The sequence below is a fragment of the Podarcis pityusensis genome (genome assembly GCF_964106645.2).
Source record: "Podarcis pityusensis genome assembly, chromosome: 3".
In the NCBI taxonomy this organism is placed as follows: domain Eukaryota; kingdom Metazoa; phylum Chordata; class Lepidosauria; order Squamata; family Lacertidae; genus Podarcis; species Podarcis pityusensis.
The window spans coordinates 114,182,250-114,196,621 of record NC_138026.1 but is presented as its reverse complement, the minus strand read 5'-3'; the positions used below and the strand labels follow the sequence as shown (position 1 = coordinate 114,196,621).

General features: G+C 44.6%; 1 long non-coding RNA gene across 1 annotated transcript; it reads left to right on the top strand.

Moving 5' to 3' along the window:
* The first annotated feature begins 9,680 nt into the window (after positions 1-9,680).
* LOC308474070 lies at positions 9,681-11,122 on the top strand. Its single transcript, XR_013984481.1, has 2 exons — positions 9,681-9,774; positions 10,667-11,122. It is a non-coding gene; the product is annotated as an uncharacterized lncRNA (long non-coding RNA).
* The last annotated feature ends 3,250 nt before the right edge of the window (positions 11,123-14,372 follow it).

The following is a 14,372-nucleotide window of genomic DNA, read 5'->3' as shown; positions in this document are numbered from 1 at the left end:
TACTGTCCCTCATCTGAAGATCACAGGGCTGTGGATGAGGTGGTGATCACATCAAATTCCTCTAGCTGAAAATGGCCTGAGTTGTGTTGCTGTGAGCATGTTGCTTGCTTTGTGCAGAAATAGGAATTCTGTTTTTCTAATCTTAAATCCAGTTCTCCATGTTTCTCTTGCAATCTGCATTTTTTTTTAAAAAAAATCCTCATAACAATTCATCAGCAGATTTTTAAACACATTGTTTGTATGCGGTTTTGACTAAGGTAGAGTTTTGCAAGGGACTTTCCCCATCTAATGCATTTTGTATGTTCTTTCCACTAATATATTCACTTGCCGATCAGAAGGTCGGCGGTTTGAATCCCCGCGACGGGGTGAGCTCCCGTTGCTTGGTCCCTGCTCCTGTCCATCTAGCAGTTCGAAAGCACATCAAAGTGCAAGTAGATAAATAGGTACAGCTCCAGTGGGAAGGTAAACGGCGTTTCCGTGCGCTGCTCTGGTTCGCGAGAAGTGGCTTAGTCATGCTGGCCACATGACCCGGAAGCTGTACGCCGGCTCCCTCGGCCAATAAAGCGAGATGAGCGCCGCAACCCCAGAGTCGGTCACGACTGGTCCTAATGGTCAGGGGTCCCTTTACCTCTTTACCTTTACCTCCCCCTAGCTATATGCATTTTTGTAAATGCTATTTGGTTGGAGAACTGCCCCATGAAACTCGCAGAAGGGCGGATTTTGAAGGACGTCTGTCCTTCAGTTCTCGTACTGTTTCAGAAACTGTGTGTTAGGTAAAGTTCGCCTTTGAATGTGAACCAAATCCAATTTCTCCGCCAAGCCTTGCAGGAAATGACTCTGCTCTTGAAGATGAGCACCGCCCAGGAGTCTGCCTGCTCCCACCTGCTCAACTTGTATATTAATAAACAGCAACAGCAACAGGCTAGTGGTCCTTTGCTAAGAGAATGACCCCCGTAAGTGGCTGCCCTCCAGAAATATCCATAGCTGTCAACTTACAGATTTGAAAATAAGGGACCTGCAGCCTCACCTGTTCCAGGCACTCCAGTCTCCCTGTCCTCCTGCAATCTGGTCAAACACATGCTGGTAGCTTCGAGAACACTGTCCAACCAACTTTGTAACCAGAGGTTCAACTGAATAGAATCTGAATCACATGCACCACAAGGCCTATGCAGCCTCAACTTAAGATGGCTCCCCGGCCTGGCTTTGCACTGCAAAGTTTGCAGCAGCACGTGCAAGAAAATGGCGTCCAGCATTCAAAAACTCCCTCAGCTTGCATTAACTAGCCACACACAAGGCATGCAAGCTCCACCCCCCAGTCGTTCTTAGACTTCTTATTGGGTGAGCAACACAGCCAAGCAACACAGTTGGAGCCTCCCTCCTCCCTGGCCGGCAGGGAGGGAGGGAGAGGAGCTGCTTCCTTTGAAATTTAAGGGACATCATTTAAGGGACATCATTTAAGGGACATCCATCAATGAGGGACAGCAGCAGGACATGGCGCTGGAATAAGGGACTGTCCCTTCAAATAAGGGACACTTGACAGCTAGGGAAATATCCTGTTGCTTGAAGATAGCAGGGAATGTGAAACAGTATAACTAGGGTATCTCGCGCCATTCCCCCCTTCTTTTTGCAGTTGCCTCTGATGCCAAGACTTTACTAAACAAACCCATTAAACCAACCTATTCCTTCTGCTAAAAACACTCAATTTGAAAATAAAAGATAATAACTGACAATATACTGGTGCCGAGTATTCCATTCTTCACAGATTAAATGATCCTTGCTTGAGATCATCAAAAATAATAAAACCATTTGTAGACTTTGGGATGAAACACGACAATTGGAGAAAAATGGTTTCTTCCCAATCTGTGCCTTAATAATGAAAGAATCAAATAATAATAACAATAATGAACATGCTGATGGCCATGATGAATGGAGGGGGTTCTTAGTGATGCAGGAAATTGAAAATGGTCTGAAGAAGGTCTCAGACTAGGGATGGAACAGAATTGCTCGCATTGTTTCACGTCCAAGTTTTCTTTTCTAAAAGAGATAACGTGTTTAGTGTCTTTAGCTCAATTTCTCAACTATTTTGCAATCATTTAGGGCTGAATTCTTTGCCGCTATCCCCCCAGAGAACCTGACGTTTTGCAGATGACCCCCAAATGGCTGAAAGTTCAGCCACCTCATTGTTGTCTGGGGCCTGGAGGTAGTCAGAGTGTCAGTCTTGTTCCAGCTTCACAGTGACTTATTCACAGGTTAATTCGGGCTCAGTTTAAAATGCTGGTGTTGGTTCCTTCTTAAAACCTTGTGGGGCCAGGTTATCTCAAGAGCAACCTCCTGTCATATAATTCATCATCATCATACATCCATCTTTCTTTCTTTCTTTCTTTCTTTCTTTCTTTCTTTCTTTCTTTCTTTCTTTCTTTCTTTCTTTCTTTCTTTCCTTCCTTCCTTCCTTCCTTCCTTCCTTCCTTCCTTCCTTCCTTCCTTCCTTTTACAGTTAGACCAGGGGTGGAGAATCTCAGACCCAGAGGTCAAACGCAGCCCTGAGAAAAGTAGAAACCTGACAGATTTGTGCATCCTTACCTGAAAGACCGGGATGCGGGTGGAGCTGTGGGTTAAACCACAGAGCCTAGGACTTGCCGATCAGAAGGTCGGCGGTTCGAATCCCCACGACGTGGTGAGCTCCCGTTGCTCGGTCCCTGCTCCTGCCAACCTAGCAGTTCGAAAGCACAAAGTGCAAGTAGAACAATAGGTACCGCTACAGCGGGAAGGTAAATAGCATTTCCGTGTGCTGCTCTGGTTTGCCAGAAGCGGCTTAGTCATGCTGGCCACATGACCCGGAAGCTGTATGCCGGCTTCCTCGGCCAATAAAGTGAGATGAGCACTGCAACCCCAGAGTCGGCCACGACTGGACCTAATGGTCAGGGGTCCCTTTACCTTTACCTGAAAGACCACCTTCTCCCATGCAAAGCCGTCTAGGTGTTGACATCTTCCACAGAGAGTCCCTTCTTTCTGTCCTGCCAATGTCTGATTTTTTTTGAAAGGAACCTGAGAGAACCTTGCCCAGTCATTTTACAGCAGGCATGTCCAACAGGTAGATCGTGATCTACCGGTAGATCACTCGACGTCTGTGGTAGATCACTGGTAGATCAGTGGCTCCCCCCAAAGACGCTGAACAACTTTGACTTCCCTAACAAAAGCTCAACATTTTGGCTCTTCAGCCCCCCAAAATATGGGCCTTCCCTCTTCCCTAGAAAAAGCTCAACAACTTTGACCTGAACCCCCTCAAAGGGGGTAGATCACTGCCAGTCTTTAACTCTGTGAATAGATCGCAGTCTCTTGGGAGTTGGCCACCCGTGCTTTCCAGGAAACTAGCTATTGGTTGTGTCAGACCATTGGACCATTTAGTGCAGTACTATCTACACTGACAGTAGGTCTCTAGAGTTTCAGACAGAGGTCCCTCTGAGCCCTACCTGAAGATGCCGGGAATAGAACCTGGGACCTTCTACATGCAAAGCAGATGATCTACCACTGAGCTATGCCCCCTCACCATGTAGAATTGAGTAGGAAACCCGTAGTAAATGCATGCATTCTCATTCATAAACCACAGCCTTCACAGTGTGTAAATGTGGGCTACATTGCAAATCTAGCAACAGTTCTTCTTCTTCTTTTTCTTCTTTTACACAGTAATACCTCCTCGAATGTCCGACTCGTCTAGCATCCATTCCGGCAAACATCCGCGGCAAACCCAGAAGTACCGGAATGGATTACTTCCGGATTTGCTGCTTGCACTTGCGCAAAAGCACAACATCTCGCTTCGCCCATGCGCAGAAGTGCAAACTGCTACGCTCACGTGCAGTGGCGTAGCGTGGGGGGTGCAGGGGGGGCCGGCCGCACCGGGCGCAACATCTGGGGGGGGCGCGCTCACACTCGCCGCTCTCTGCCCCTACCTAAAATCCACGGGTTAGGGGGTGCAAATTACTTGCCTTGCCCCGGGTGCTGACAACCCACGCTACGCCACTGCTCACGTGCGCTTTGACCTGCGTCCTTTTTGGCTAGTGGCCGGGGCTCCGGAACGGATCCCGGTCACATAACAAGGTACGACTGTATTTATTTGTTACATTTATAGATGACCTATTCATCTAAGAAGCTAAATGTAGTGTACATGGTTCTCCTCTTTTTCATTTAATCCTCACAACAACCATGTGAGGTAGGTTAGGCTCAGGGTCACACAGTGAGCTTCATGGCTGAGTGGGGATTCAAATCCTGATCTCCCAGGTCCTACGCCATGCTGGCTGGCTCTCACATGCATGCTTAAGAATGGATCAATGGGATCCTACCCCCCGCCTGTTCTGCCTCCAATTCTGGAAAAGGGTCAAGAATCACAGAATTGTAGATTAGGAAGGGACCACGAGGGTCATCTAGTCCAACCCCCTGCAATGCAGGAATATTCTATCAACTGAGCTATCCCAGCAGAAGGTGAACATGGTTGTTGGACTCTCAAGATTAGGACTGGCTGCCCAGCCCAAGACTGAAATGTCTTCCATATTGTGCCAAACTTCATTTGAAAGAAAGTAAGAAACTTTCCAAATATTTCACCCCTATCCAATTGCATAGACACTCTTTAAAAATTATATTCTCCCCACGCTTTCCAGCTTTTGAAAGGCAGCTGCTGTGTTATCCGTCATATTAAATAATAAAATAAAACTGGCTCTTTGATTGCACTTCGAAAGATCAAGGAGGGGACAGGTTCATACTGCTAAGTCGGCAGGTCAGCTTATGGAACTGGCAAAGGGTTAAAACGAACCGGCCAAAACGGAACGGTAGAAATTGTCTGGCAGGATGATTTACAAGTATATTTCAATAGTCCCTAAAAGGCAAGAAAATCAAAATCAAATAAACCATTTCCCCCTCTTTTATTGGTATGGCTAATTCTTTTTCATTAGTTCACATTTATGACCATGGCTATGGTAGGCTTTCTAAAAAGTTTGTGTTCTTTTTTTTCTTCTTATTAAAAAGTCCGCTCATTTCTGCCAAAATTCTGAGTGCCGTTTAAAGCTGCAACAGTTGTTGGAGGTGAAACCATATTGGGGAGGGGCAGGCCTCTGAATATGACTTCCCTGACTTTCCCCCTTCCCAGCATAACATTAGCTTGCATCGCTCACTTTCATTTTCAGAGGTGTTCTGCCTCCGAATAGCAGCTGCTGGAAACCGCTGGAGGGGAGATGGCTTTTGTGCTTGAATCTTGTTCCCTGGTTTCCCACAGGCATCTGATTGGCCACTGTAACAACAGGATGCTGGACTAGATGGACCATTGACCTGATTCAGTAGGCTCTTCTTCTGTTCTTCTGTTCAGCTTACATCCCCACCAGGTGTAGCCAAAGTATGTTCTCCTTCCTGGAGAGCACGTGTTGCAGTGGGGTCTGACAGGCCACCCCCTCAGTTGCTGGGTGGGATCATTTAGATGGCCATTGGCAGTGATTGGGCTAATTTTGATGTTGCCAATTTGTGGAATGGACCAAAGGTTTTATATGCAGGGCACGCGGCATTGAGCGTTCTCTTTTGCTGCGTGCACCAGATCACCTGCCCACCCTCCCTAATTTAGGGCTCTTGCATTTGACCTTGCTATGCCTGCCATGGGGTTGTCTGCTTTTGGGGCAGGGGCCTGGTAGGAATTTTGATGGACTATATGGAACTGGCAGAGATGACTGGCAGAATCCGAGACCAGGGAGAAGAGTCGGTGGAAGAAGAGTGGAAGAAATTCAAAGATTATCTACAGAAATATTGTAAAATTAATGAATGTTAGAATGATGTTGGATAGAAATTAAGTGGTTTCCAGCTGTAATGCTTTAAGGGAATATGAAAAAAGGGTTATAAATAGGTAAAAATCTAATGCTATTATTTTTAAGATCAAGGATTAGGATAATTAAAGAGGGTAAGGATTTGCTGAACCAACAGATTGAAGTGGAATACAAAAAAGGGAGGTATGAGGAGGTCCGGGAAACAAGCTAAAGGAAAATAACTAATGGAAAATCTGGGTGTTTTTAACCATTTTTATTTTGTATTTTTGTTATTTGTTTCACTTTTATTGTAATATTTTAAAAAATCTTAATAAATATCTTATAAAAAAAAAAAAAGGAATTTTGTCCATTTGGCTGATTGGCTGGTGCCATTTGGTTTTTGCTTACTGCGTAGCAAATCGTCACAACTTGTAAGGTTGCGGTTAGGCATTGGTTAATTTTTGGTTGGTGGAGGGGTATGGATTGGCAGTGCCTGCCCCTCCAATGTTGCTGCTGCAAGGGAATTCCGTTAAAGGAATCCAGGGGCTCGCCATGCTTTTGTCCGAATCCCTGGGAGCATGCGGAGAGAGGTGAGAGCCTGGGGCTCAGCTCCATTTTCTCCCCAATATTGTTTTCCCTTACTGGCTTTCACTCGAATCCGGAAGTCCCTAGACGGGGACAGATAGCCAGAACCAATGCCTAAGCAGCCACTCACATTTATGTATTTTAATAAAGTTGTGAGCAAAATTATGCCAAAAACCTTAAACAAAAATTCTGTGTGAGTTGTGATTTGTTTGAGGGTGGCTTGGGGACCTCGACACACAATGTTGCAATGCATGGGCAGGGCAACACACAAAGTGATGATGTCTTATTGGGATGGTGTCTTTGGGCGCAGTGGTGCCCTTAGGGTCTTCTCCTGACTCTCACAAAGTTTTTGAGCCCCTCTCCCTCCCCCATTGGCAGTAAGGGTTGCTTACCTCCCCCCCCCCCACTTGAAAAGTACCGTATTTTTCCATGTATAAGACAAGGGGTTTTTTTACCAAAAAAAAAAAATAGGTTTACAATTGGAGTTCGTCTTATACACGGGTAGTGCTGAGGGGTGTTTTCTTAATTTGGAGTCCCCCTAGGGACTCCAATAGGGGGCATCTTATACATGGAAAAATACAGTAAATAGAGTTGAAGGAGGAAGTTGGAAGAGTGACGCTCTTTCCCACTTCCTCTTTCAGCTCTACATGCTTTTCCAGGCTCAGATTAATTCCGCCGGATGGGACTTTACCCAGCTCCCTTGGAGAAGTGAAGTGTGTGTGCATATGTAGTGTATATGTCTGCACTTTTATTCTTCTGTCTCAAGGGGGCAGGGGGCTGATCTGGGGGGTGGGGTGGAAAAGAGGAGACCAGAGGGAGTGGAGCCAACAACCCCTGCTCAGAAGTCCAAATGTTCCCATAGGCCTAAAATCTTGTTGGCCGCTTTGTAACATGATGGAGCAAATCAAGGGTGTACACCTTTTCCAGGATTTAGGGGCATATTTCCTTGTGGGAATGTGGTCAGGGTCCATGTGCTGGTGGCTAGGGTCAAAATAAAAATAAAAATGGATGGGGCACCCTTTTCTTCCATCCTGTTCACTTCCCTTTCTCTGTCTCTCACTATCTGCCCTCCCTCTATCATCTATCCATTCATTCTGTCTTTTACACCCACCCACGAACTCATACACCCAATCACACACGCCCATGCATCCATCCTCTCCTCCCTTCTTTCATCCATCCTTCTCTCATCCATCATCCGTCCATTCTTCTTCTAGGCTTTGGGGTGGGGTCGAGAAAGGGCATGCTAAAAAAGTAAAAATGCCCCATGGGTTTTACAGTGGAGAATTATTCCTGTTCTTATTGTAACATTTTTTTATATCCCACTTTTCCCGAGACTGGGACTCAAAGTGGCTTACCCAAATTAAAGCACCACAAGTAGAATACAAGATGCTAAATAAATCTTTAAAAAATCATCATTAAAAAAGTAATTAAACTCCACAAATTGTTGTTGTTGTTGTTGTTGCTGCTGCTGTTAACATAAAAGGTAAACAAATTAAGTACTTAACCCAAGGTACCACTATACTGGATCCAGTTCACCCCCCAGCCAAAGATTATCAGAAGCTACTCCTGATCCATTTATCTTAAAGGTAAAGGGACCCCTGACCATTAGGTCCAGTCGTGACCGACTCTGGGGTTGCGGCGCTCATCCTGCTTTATTGGCCGAGGGAGCCAGCGTACAGCTTCCGGGTCATGTGGACAGCATGACTAAGCCGCTTCTGGCAAACCAGAGCAGCACACGGAAATGCTGTTTACCTTCCCGCCGGAGCGGTACCTATTTATCTACTTGCACTTTGATGTGCTTTCGAACTGCTAGGTTGGCAGGAGCTGGGATTGAACAATGGGAGCTCACCCCGTCGAGGGGATTTGAACCACCGACCTTCCGATTGGCAAGTCCCAGGCTCTGTGGTTTAACCCACAGCACCACCCACGACCCATTGCTGTTAACATACAGATAATTAAAAGAGCATAGCCCCACTAAAGCCCTTTAAAAAACAGTCAGTCCCCAAAGACCTGTCAGAATAAAACAATCTTGTTGTGGAAAGACATCAAGGAGGGAGCCAGTCTAGCTCCATTAGGGAGGGAGTTCCAAAATCTGGGAGCAGCCACCGAGAAAGGCATGCCATTTTTGGCCAGATCCTTTCTGCCAAGTAAACCTTATGGTTCAGCCTTACTTCAGATGCTCCCAGTACAAGGTCTCAATCCATGGAACTGAAGCACAGCAGGTAGGGAGGGAAAAACAGGACCCCCAAAGCATTGACTGCTACATATGCGAGAGAACTCAAGCTGGTGCAGTTTCGTCTCATCCTTGCATAGGGATGCAAAAAGGCATCTTTCCTCATTCTTCTCTACATCCATTGCATGCAGAGTGGTTTCCATTCCGCTGCAGCTTGCCTTCTGTCAAAAATAATTCACTTTGCAGTCTCCCACAGCGAAAATCATGTAACTTAATTATGTAAGCGGTGTCATCTTTATGTTATCCCACCCCATTCCTTTCAATGGAAAGGAAACACAAGGCAAAGCGGGGGAAGCAATCAATTATGTATTGTCTGCAGACTGAAAGAAACAACAACAGGGAATACCGATTGTATTCGCCAAATTGATTTCCGTTCTAGGTGTGGGGCGAGTAAGCAAACATGGGCAATTTCCTCTCCCGTTTCTGTTTTCATTGGAATTCTCTGACATTCTGACCCTTCCATGACAAAAAATAATGAGTGGGGCTCCCAACCTGTCAGTTAGGGATAGACGAATCTGTCAATTTCAACAAACAAACAAACAAACAAACAAACAAACATCTGATGAGGTTTCTTCTTGTGCACTGCGTTTATTTACCTTTGGGCACCCAAATGAGCAAGCAACAATACTATAATAGAGATGTGCATACCATTATTTAGAGATTGGCTATGCCTGCATGATGATGTCTTATTGTCAGTGAATAGGGAGGGAAAATATTCTTATGCCTGCACCAAATATTTTTTGATTTCAATGTTCATCTCAAAAGTGGCAAAGACCACACTGCCCAAAGAAGGATCTTGAGAACTGCAGATTCTTAAGGGTCTCCTAATATCTCAGCAGCTTTAGCAAACCACAGTTTTCAGGATTCCCATTGTTAAAGTGGCAAACTCTCAGATGGTTTATATGTCCTTTGACACCTTATTTTCCTGTGTGCTGTTTTTTCTTGATGGCATTTCCTTCTTCTTAAGCGCACTGACTTCCGATGAAGTGTGCCAACGCTGTCATTTAAGGAGATCGCAAGCATCTGTGACATCATGAACAAAATAACATGGGTTGCCATAGCCAATATTCTGGGATTCCTCCAAGGCTCCAAAGAGCCATGGTATGCATGGTTTTGCCTCTCTGTTCAAGCCACACAAGAACCCTGCGAGGTAAGAAAAGGTAAAGGACCCCTAGATGGGTAAGTCCAGTCAAATTTGACTATGGGATGCGGCGCTCATCTCTGTTTTCAGGCTGAGGGAGCCAGCGTTGGTCCACAGACAGCTTTTCCAGATCATGTGGCCAGCAGGACTAAACCGCTTCTGGCGCACGGAGGACAGTGACGAGTGTCAGAGTGCACACAAATGCTGTTTACCTTCCTGCCACTGAGATACCTATTTATCTACTTGCACTGGCGTGCTTTCGAACCACTAGGTTGGCAGGAGCTGGGACTGAGCAACGGGATTCAAACTGCCGACCTTCTGATCGGCAAGCCCAAGTGGCTCAGTGGTTTAGACCACAGCGCCATCTATGTCCCACTGCCTCTGAGGTAGGCTAGGCTGGGAGGTAATGACTGATCCTAGATCATGCTGTGCTTGTTTAGGGTGGAGGGGGGAATTTGAATTCAGGTCTACTCAGACCTAGTATGGGATGCTAACTGCTTCACCTCCTTGTCTCTAAAATAAAAATAAGTGGTAGTGAGGGCAAAGAATGCAAAAATTAAAAAATTTAAATGGTGCAAAGTACATCATGGGATGTACTCAGCGATACAAAATAATTAAGAACAGGAGGGATTTTTAAAATATATATATGAAAATACACACAAAACAAAATTGTCAGGTAATATCCAACTGTTTTCATCTGCCAAGAGAATGGACTGGATTCCCCTTCCTTTCTGCAGTCCTTCTGTGCCGTCCAAATCAGATCCTAGTTTGGGGACAAGGTGGGGAAAAGGAGATAGTGGGGAAGCTCCATTGCAGAAGTGGAAGTCAATTTGCACAATGTTGTAAATGGCACATGAATGCTTAGAAACTGTTTTTTTTTTTTTAAATGCATTTTTACTATTGGTAAAAGGTGAATTTATCACACCACAGTGACCATTAAGTGCAGCGGTGATGAGGTGGACCACAAACCGGTACAAGGGCGCAGGGTCTCAAGGCAACACACTGGCAGTGAAGAATAAAGATAAACATTTCCATCGTCGCCCCCAGGCCCCAGCCCCAGCCAATCTGCCGTTTGTTCCCAGGAACACTGGGAGTGAGAGCGAATGCTCTGCTGAGTGAACACCGTCGGAGAAGTTCTGCAGGCATTCCCCCGTTCTGTACTCTGGAGGTCAGCAAGTTTGAGGTATTACAGCCACTAAGTGAAAATGAAAACTTCAAGAGGCTTGCTGTCTATCACCGCCATCACTAAATCTTTTTTCAACAATCCTGGGCAGTGAATTATGGAAGCATGGAATTGACTTACACTTCATTTCGAGCTGTAGTCAGTTACTCTGTCAAACACAACAGCGTTCAGAAAAGGCCTATAAAAATATATGACAAACGAAACTGGCAACCTCTATATCTTTTTACATGGGCAGAGCGTTTAAAATATAGCTGTGCTGAAATGGACTCTCGAAACTCTCCACCTTGTTTGTGGGGGAAGCAAACTGGGGAGGGAAGGGGAATTATTTCAACAAATTTCTCCAGGGGTGGAGAAATTCTCCAACAGTTTCTTGGGGGAGGCTCCCCATTAGCAGTTCCTCCCATATTATTTTTTTGTTGCCACTGTTGCAAATCACAGCAGCATTTTGTTGTCAGGCTGGGTACCATTTTGTTTACAATGCGCAAGATCTGGCATCCTTCTGGGGTGTTGCTTGTGCATGCATGTGGAAATCACAGCATTGTTTGTGCATGCAAGTGCAAATCACAGCATGGTTTGCGCATGCATGTGTAAGTCACAGCTGCCACAAAAAAATGGTCAAGAATATCGAGGGAAAATCAAGAATGTAAGAATAACACTGATGTCCCGTCTAAACTTGTGTCCAATTCTTTCTGGATGCATATGGGCTTGTTCACATGTTAGTCTGAACACAGATACAAGCTGTCGCTATACACATAAAAGCGTTTGTGCACGGTGGTTCCGACAACTCAGCATTTTTCTTTTTCCAATTATCTTAATGTGTTTTATGTACAACAATTAGGGATTTTGCATATTAAGCAGCATATAAATATTACTGATGGTGAGGAACTGCTCTGTACACAGGCCACAGACAGTACACTCATTGAAGAGAAGAGTTTGGATTTGATATCCTGCTTTATCACTACCTGAAGGAGTCTCAAAGCGGCTAACATTCTCCTTTCCCTTCCTCCCCCACAACAAACACTCTGTGAGGTGAGTGAGGCTGAGAGACTTCAGAGAAGTGTGACTAGCCCAATGTCACCCAGCAGCTGCATGTGGAGGAGCGGGGAAGTGAACCCGGTTCACCAGATTACGAGTCCACCGCTCTTAACCACTACACACTACACGTCCACAAATGTACAGCCCAACTACTTAGAACCATAGAATCATCGAATTGTTGACTTGGGAGGGACCCCAAAAGTCATCTAATCCAACCCCCTGCAATGCAGGAATCTCAGCTAAAGCATCCATGACATATGGCCATCTAACCTCTGCTGAAAAATCTCCAAAGAGGGAGAGTCCACCACCTCTCGTGGGAGTCCGTTCTACTGCCGAACATCTCTTACTTTCAGAAAGTTCTTCCTGATGTTTAGCCAGAATCTCCTTTCTTGTAACTTGAAGCCATTGGTTCGAGTCCTACCCTCCGAAGCAGGAGAAAACAAGCTTGCTCCATCTTCCATGGGACAGCCCTTCAGATATTTGAAGGTGGCTCTCATATCTCCTCTTAGTCTCCTCTTTTCCAGGCTAAAATATTGAAATATGTCTTGTATGTAATGTGTGAACAGACGTTATGGGAGAACTGCAGGCAGGATCTGAAAGCAAAAACACTCTTTCTTTTCTTTTTTACAAAAAGGAGTTTACCTTCAGTATTTAATATCAAAAACATTTTCTTGCATTGTTTAGTCATTTCAAACTGACAAATTTCAAAAAAAGGTGAAATGGTATTCACACATTTGTTAAATAAGCAACAAAACATTGTAAGAAAAATAAGAACTTAAAGAGGGTCAAAAACTGGTCCTTTTCAACCTCATCAAAACATGCTTGTAGTGAAAATTAATTTTACATATTTAAAATAGTACATTAAAAAATATTAGTTACATTACAGGTACAATGATGAACACTGCGACTATACATAATATTGCACAACCTGGCTTCAAATATGGGTTTCTTTAAATAGTGCAAAATACTTTTTACAGGAATGTACTCCAAAGGGGATTTCTCAAACCAAATTATCTTTACAAAATATTATGTGAACAGAAAAAAGAAACTTTCAAAATAAAAAAGCTACAATCTGTACAAGAAATTGCCATTGACAACATTGAATCTCTATTCCTTGAGAAGTGGGTCTTAATCCAATCCAATAAAATAAAATAAAATAAAATAAAATAAAATAAAATAAAATAAAATAAAATAAAATAAAATAATGAAAGCAAAAACACTCTTCCCACTTGTCGTTCCTGGCAGCAGGTATCCATAGGCATGCTTCCTCTGACATAGGAAGTAAGGCAAATCCCATCTGGCTAGTGGCCATTGGTGACTGTGGCGTTTGCCCTCCTAGGTGTGTGACATCATACTGGGTTCATAAGGAAAGGGTTAACTAATTGTAAAATGACCAACCAATGGGAACCCAAGGGGAGGAGGTAGAGTTGTTAAGAAGTCAGTCTGGAGTTAGAGAAAAGATAGAGAGGATAAGTCTGTGGGTTGGGCTAGTCTGATGTGGGAGAGTGAGAGAATCTGTTAAGAGGAGTCAGTCAAACAGCTGATATAATCAGTCAGAAGGTATTAAGAAGGTATAGGCCGGTAAAGAAACTAAAGTTAAGAAACTGACAAGAATAATATCTGAGAAACCATAAACTTGTTAATACTTATAAAATAAACTTGTTTATTTGGTTCAATTTTAACAACTGTCTGGACTCAGTGTTTTACCCGAGAGTAACGGGTTGGTGGCAGCAGGGAAGCGAGCACAGTGGTGGCACAGAAATCAATAGACTGTTAAATGTCCGGGGACCCTGTGTGATCACCACAGTGACCATATCCAACTCTGCAAAGTGGCCATCTTTTTCTAGGAGAAGGAGGGAGGGGGTGAAAAGAGAAACATCTCAGAAATGTTCCTGGGAAAATGTTATCTTGAGACATTTTGGCTTGGTCCTGGTTCGACTGAAAGACAACAAAGATGGCAGACTTGAATGCCCTCAGCTCTGGCCCTGCAGAGAAACACATTTGGGGAACCACCGGAAGAAAGCCAGTGGTCCATGATTTAGGGCGAAATCCTACAGCAAGATACACCAGGATGAGCAGGGTTGGGATCCAGCAGATCGCCAGCTGAGCCGGAAGATTCTCGGTGCAGTGGGGCGATGCAAACCTAAGTCCCTAAGGATCCATTGAGTCCCCTCTTTTAAATAAATACTCATTTTTAAGTAATGCATCAAGCTGGAAGGGGGCAAAGGGACAAAGGTTTTGTCGCATGCCACCCCAATCTCTTAGTGGTGCAAAATTCCACGGGTCCCTGGCACTTATCCAAGGTTTGGTTTCCTTGGAATGAGGGGAAGCAGCCTGTATCCTAAACCTATTCTGCTCAGTCATGTGACCTGGCAACCTGAAGACAGGCAAACTAATACCAGTGTACTGGAAGAAGCA